Source organism: Erinaceus europaeus, chromosome 1, assembly GCF_950295315.1.
Source record: "Erinaceus europaeus chromosome 1, mEriEur2.1, whole genome shotgun sequence".
Taxonomy (NCBI): Eukaryota; Metazoa; Chordata; class Mammalia; order Eulipotyphla; family Erinaceidae; genus Erinaceus; species Erinaceus europaeus.
The window spans coordinates 42,704,896-42,711,372 of record NC_080162.1 but is presented as its reverse complement, the minus strand read 5'-3'; positions in this window follow the sequence as shown (position 1 = coordinate 42,711,372).

Genomic DNA, 6,477 nt, shown 5'->3' with positions numbered 1-6,477 from the left:
TAGGTATTTGATTGATTTTGCTGAAACAGTAAATGGGAGTGATTTCTGGATGTCTTCTTCTTCAGATTTAGTGTTTGCATAAAGAAATGCCACTGATTTTTGTACATTGATTTTGTAGCCTGATACCTTGCTATATTGCCTAACAACTTCCAGTAATTTTCTACTGGATTCTTTAGGTCTTTCTATGTATACTATCATATCATCTGCAAATAGTGAGAGCTTGACTTCTTCCCTTCCAATCTGTATCCCTTTGATTTCTTTCTCTTGCCTGATTGCTATGGCGAGAACTTCCAATACTATGTTGAAGAGTAACGGTGACAGTGGGCAGCCCTGTCTAGTCCCTGATCTGAGGGGGAATGCTTTCAGCTTCTCTCCATTGAGTATGATATTGGCTGTAGGTTTGCTATATATAGACTCCACTATCTTGAGGAATTTCCCATCTATTCCCATTTTTTGTAGAGTTTTGAGCATGAATGGGTGTTGGATTTTGTCAAAGGCTTTCTCTGCATCTATTGAGATAATCATGTGGTTTTTGGCTTTGCTTTTATTGATGTGATGAATGACATTGATTGATTTACGGATGTTGAACCAGCCTTGCATTCCTGGGATGAATCCCACTTGGTCATGATGAACAATCTTTTTGATGTGTTGCTGTATCCGGTTGGCCAAGATCTTGTTTAATATTTTGGCATCTATGTTCATCAGAGATATTGGTCTGTAGTTTTCCTTTTTTGTTCTGTCCCTATCAGCTTTTGGTATCAGGGTGATGTTGGCTTCATAAAAGGTGGAAGGGAGTATTCCTGTTTCTTCAATCTTATGGAATAGCTTAAGAAGTATGGGTATTAACTGTTTCCTGAAAGTTTTGTAGAATTCGTTTGTGAAGCCATCTGGTCCAGGACTTTTGTTGTTGGGGAGATTCTTAATAACGGTTTCAATTTCTTTGTCTGTGATTGGTGCATTTAGATTTTGTAGTTCTTCTTGGTTCAGTTTTGGAAGTGCATAGGTTTCTAGGAATTGTTCCATTTCTTCCAGATTCTCTAGCTTGGTGGCATATAGATCTTTATAGAAGTTTCGCAGAATTCTCTGGATTTCTGTGGTGTCAGTTGTGATATCTCCTGTATCGTTTACAATTCTATTAATTTGAGTCTTCTCTCTTTTTTGTTTGGTGAGTCTGGCTAGGGGTTTGTCAATTTTGTTTAATCTTTCAAAGAACCAACATTTGGCTTCATTGATCTTTTGTATGGTTCTTTTATTTTCGATGTTGTTTATTTCTGCTCTAACTTTAGTGATTTCTGTCCTTCTGGTTGCCTTAGGGTTCCTTTGTTCCTCTTCCTCTAAGTCCTTGAGGTGTGTAGTAAGTTCGTTCATTTGGGCTTCTTCTTGGTGTTTAATATGTGATTGTATAGCTATAAGTTTCCCTCTCAGTACTGCTTTAGCTGTGTCCCAAATATTTTGATAGGTTGTGTCTTCATTTTCATTAGTTTCCAGGAACATTTGAATTTCCTGTTTGAGTGAGTGTCTGACCCAGTGGTTCTTAAGGAGCATGTTGTTTAGTTTCCAAATTCTATGTCTTTTAATAATTTTCCGTTTGTTGTTAAAAGTTAGTTTTACTCCACTGTGGTCTGAGAAGATACTTGGGATGATTTCAATGCTCTTGAATTTATTGATGCTGTCTTTGTGGCCTAACATGTGGTCTATCCTTGAGTATGTGTTGTGTGGATTTGAAAAGAAGGTGTATTCCAGTTTTTTGGGGTGGAGGAGTCTGAAAATGTCCAAGAGGTCTAGTCTGTCAATCTCTTCATTCAATTCTCTTGTATCTTTATTGGTTCTCTGCTTTGTTGATCTGTCTAAGTGTGAGAGTGGGGTATTGAAGTCTCCCACTATTATTGTATTACTATTGATGTATTTTTGAAATTCTTTCAATAGGTGTTTAATGTATTTAGATGGTCCCTCGTTGGGTGCATAGATGTTAATAATTGTTAAGTCTTCTTGGCTGATTGATCCTCTAATCATTATGTAATGTCCTTGCCTATCTTTTATTACTTTATTCAATTTAAAATCTATCGTGTCTGAGATGAGAATGGCTGTTCCTGCCCTTTTTTGTGGACCGTTAGCCTGTATGATAGTTTTCCATCCTTTCACTTTAAGTCTGTGTTTATCTTGTTGTGACAGATGTGATTCTTGCAAGCAGCATATGGCTGGGTTATGTTTTCTGATCCATCCCCCCACCCTGTGCCTTTTGATGGGTGAGTTTAAGCCATTGACATTTATTGATATTATGGATTTAATGTATTGTAGTGCCATTGTTCTAAAAAACAATTTGTTTACTCTGATATATTACAAGTATTATAGTGATGTTCTTGTTTATAAGAGGTCTTTTAGTACCTCTTTCAGGGCCGGCTTGGTGATAGTTGCCTCCTTTAACTGTTGTTTGTCTAAGAAGGTTTTGATCCCTCCATCTAGCTTGAATGAAAGTCTAGCAGGATACATAATCCTTGGTTGAAACCCTTTTTCATTCAGGGCTCGATAGATATCTTGCCACTCCCTTCTGGCTTTTAGAGTTTGAGTTGAAAAATCTGCAGAAAGTCTTATGGGTTTTCCCCTGTATGTGACTTTTTGTTTCTCTCTTGCAGCCTTTAGGATCCTTTCTTTATCCTTACTTCTTCTCATTGTGACTATGATGTGTCTTGGTGTTTTCAGGTCTGGGTTGGTTCTGTTTGGTACTCTCTGGGCCTCTTGTACCTTGATATCCTTTCTGTTATTCAGGTCTGGGAAATTTTCTTGTATTATTTCCTCTAGGATGTTTGCTTCCCCTTCCTCTCTTTCTTCCTCTGGCAGGCCAATTATACGAATGTTACTTCTTTTGAGATCATCCCATATGTCTCTGTTGTTGTTTTCAGTGTCTCTCAATCTCTTTTTAAGCTCTTTCACCTCTTTCTTAGTTTTCTCTAACTCATCCTCTGTCTGACTAATTCTGTTTTCTGCTTCTGTTAGTCTGCTTTCCCTTGCCTCAGCTTCTTTCTTCATTACAGCTATTTCAGCTTTCAGTTCTCTAATTGTCTCAAGATAATCAGTATTTTCCTTGGGGGTCTCAACTGTTGTTTCCCTAATACTGCCATTTCTTTCCTCCAATGTTGTTTTCATTTCTGTGATTAATAAGTTTATTATTGCTTGCATACTTTTCTTATCTATGGTTACTTCTGACTGATTTGTGGTTTCTTCTGGGCTCTTGTCTTCATTCATTGGGGTAGCAGTTTTATTTGTTTTTAATCTACCCATTTTTTTTTTTTTAATTTATGTGTTTCTCTCTCTTTTTTTTTTTTTTTTTTAATGCTCTGTTGTTCCTCAGTTGTTGTGTTTTGAGCACAAGTAACACTGTACTAAATACCTTTATGACAATTGCACTCACCAACCTCCGGAATAACAGTAGCAACTGAAGTAAGTATTGAAGGCGTTTAATCGTTACCAGTTAGCCAAACAATTTCTCCAGTCCGTGAAAAAATAGTAACCAAGTCCCAGTGAAGAAAGAGAAAAGGAAGAGAGGATAGCAAGAATAGACAGTTATGCAAATCTACTATCCAGTGTATATTCTAAGGGTAACAAGAGTGTAAAGGGAACTAGAGCAGAGATACACACGTAGAGAGTCCACTCTGGGTCAGATTTCTTCCCCAAAGTAATTCACAAATTCAGAAAGCTAAAGAAGAAAGAAGTGTATGACAAGATTAAAAAAAAAAAAAAAAAGAGAGAGATAGAGAGAGATAAGAGAGAGAAAAGGGAGAAGATAAGAAGAAGAGTTGTAATTAAAGAGCAGTGCGAGGAACTTCCCAAATGTGTATCAGTGAATTAAAAAAAAAAAAAAAAAAAAAACCCTGTTAGGTGGTATGGGGTATCCTGCTAGTAGCTGGTCCCAGGCACTGCTTATGGGGGGGGGGGGGCGGCGGGAAGGATGTATGCTTGAAAATTAAAAGGAAGAAAAAAGAATTTTTTCCCCCTACTCTAATTCTTAACCCAAATTAAGTTATAGACACATCCTTGGTATGACCGTTATGGCCCCTTATTGGCTGGCCTGCTAAAGGCAGAAAATCCTATTGTTTACACGAGATGTGTCCGGAGCTCAAAGGCTGGCCGCTTCTCCGGGCGCCATCTTCCGGGAAACCCCGCCCTCCAGACTTTTTTAAAGGATTTCTCAAAAATGAAAACTAGCTCCAAGTCCTTTGATCCAATGAGAGCTATACTCAAGAAGTATTTGGATCCACCCTCAGGGTCGCGGTGGACCCTCGCGACTCCCAAGAGGCAGCCCCCGAGCTAAAGTGCTCTCTCCGGGTCCTCTGCCCGCCGGGCTCTGCAACCGGCGGAGGAGCCGCCTTCCCGGGCGGGCGGGGGACAATGCCCGGCGCACTCGCCTTGCCTGGCGCCGCCTGGGAATTCTGGAGCCCCGCTAGTCCGTGTCACCTTTGCTCTAATTGTTAACCCAAATTAAACTGTAATCACTTCTTTGGTGCCCCCCCCTTATTGACTGGCCTGCTAAAGGCAGAAAATCCTACCGTTGCCGACGATGCTATCAGAGCACTCGCTGTCAGGATTTCTCAGGCCGCCGCCATCTTACCTCCTCCCCTATGTAAAGGATTCTTATGCCTGAGGCTCTGAGGTCCCAAGTTCAATCCTCAGCTCCACCAGAAGCCAGAACTGAACAGTGCTCTGGTGTGTGTGTGAGAGACTTTAAAAATATATATTCTATCTTTGCTTTTCATCTGTTTCTCAAGTAATTAGTTTTAAAACCTTGAGTGTGTGGATAAGCCATTGTGAAGGCAAGCACACTCCTCATGTCTTATCCATACTGGGTGAACATACAAGCAATTCCCTTCTTTATTGCCTACTTTAAAAAAAAAAAAAAAAAGACCTTTCTCAGTACATAATTAAAACAGATGGTTCATTTGTGTATGTCACTGTTTTGCCAAGCCTGTGATGCAGGCTCAAGCCACAACCCCATGGTACTTGAGGTAGCACAAGTGCTGTGAGATCTCTCTCTTTCTCTCGCTCTCTCTCCCTCTCTCACTCCCTCCCTTTTTCCTTCTTTCTCTGTTTCTGAAAATGTCAAACTAATGTCAGGAGACTACATGAGTTCAAAAATGAGTAGCTGTAAAGTATTGAACAAGAATTCCATTAATTGATGTGGTATTGATACTTTTGTGGCAAGTAAGCAAACCAAAATCTACACTAGAGTCAATAAATTTGACTCAGAGTAAAGGAAACAGAAAGACAACTACAAACAACCAACTAGTCTGGGATGTTCCTCCCCTTCCCCCCAACCTTCAAATAAATTCACTGTCTAAGCTCTGACCAATCAAAGACTTTCCCGGTTTTGCATTCAAGTCTATAAAAATATTTCTCCACAAGTGAATGTCCATGGAGCATTCAAACACCTTTGTTTTTTGGTGCTGCCTGATTTAAATCAGTGTATGCTAAAATACTGGAAAATGTTAAGGTGCCTCAGTTTTTACTTTTTATTGGAGCTAAAGGTTATAGGCATATTGCTTCCCAACACAGACTCCCGAGGCTCAGTATCCTCATTTGTAAAAAGGAACAATAACAGGGGTCTGGGTCATGGCGCACCTGGTAGAATATACGTATTACAATGTTCAAAGACCCAGGTTCAACCCCCTGTCCACACCTGCAAGAGGCAAGCTTCATGAGTGTTGAAGCAATGCTGCAGGTACCTTTCATTCTCCCTATCTCTCCCTTCCTTTTTATTTCTGTCTCTAGTAGATAAATAAACAAATAAATAAATAAACAAACATGTAAATAAAAGAGAACAATAACTAGTTATACTCAATGGGGTTGCTCTGGGGAAGCCTCATGATTAACTGATATAATTAAATAACATAATACAGGTAAATGATAGAGAATAACAATAAATAAAAAATGTTCAAATATAAATACCCTAGTATAGAACTCTCTTCTCAATGCTTTTTAGAAGTTCTAACAGGTTCTGCTTGTGGTTAGCTATATTCAGCAACATTTCTTTACACACTCACTAGCCTTTAGACTTGTCTCAGCAATTCTGATGGCGTTACAATTAAGCCTATTATTTTAATTCCATTTCCTTTATTTCTTGAACATATCTCCATGTTGTCTATGGAAACTCCGGGAATCCAGAGAGCCACCAAAAGACAGTTTTAGAAAAGGAAGGAAATAAAATAAGAGCTAGAGAGAGTCAGAAACAGGAACTGGGAGAGAATCATAAAATGTATGTGGTGGGGCTGGGTGGTGGCGCAGCTGGTTAAACACACATGGCGGGAAGCGAGAGCACCTGCATAAGAATCTCAGTTCTCAGATGGAGCCCCAAGCTCCGCACTTCAGGGGAGTTGCCTCACAAGTGGTAAAGCAGGTCTGCAGGTGTCACTCTTTCTCTCCCCCTCTCTGTCTTCCCATCCTCCCTCCCTTTCTCTCTGTCCTATCTAATAACAACAGTGATAA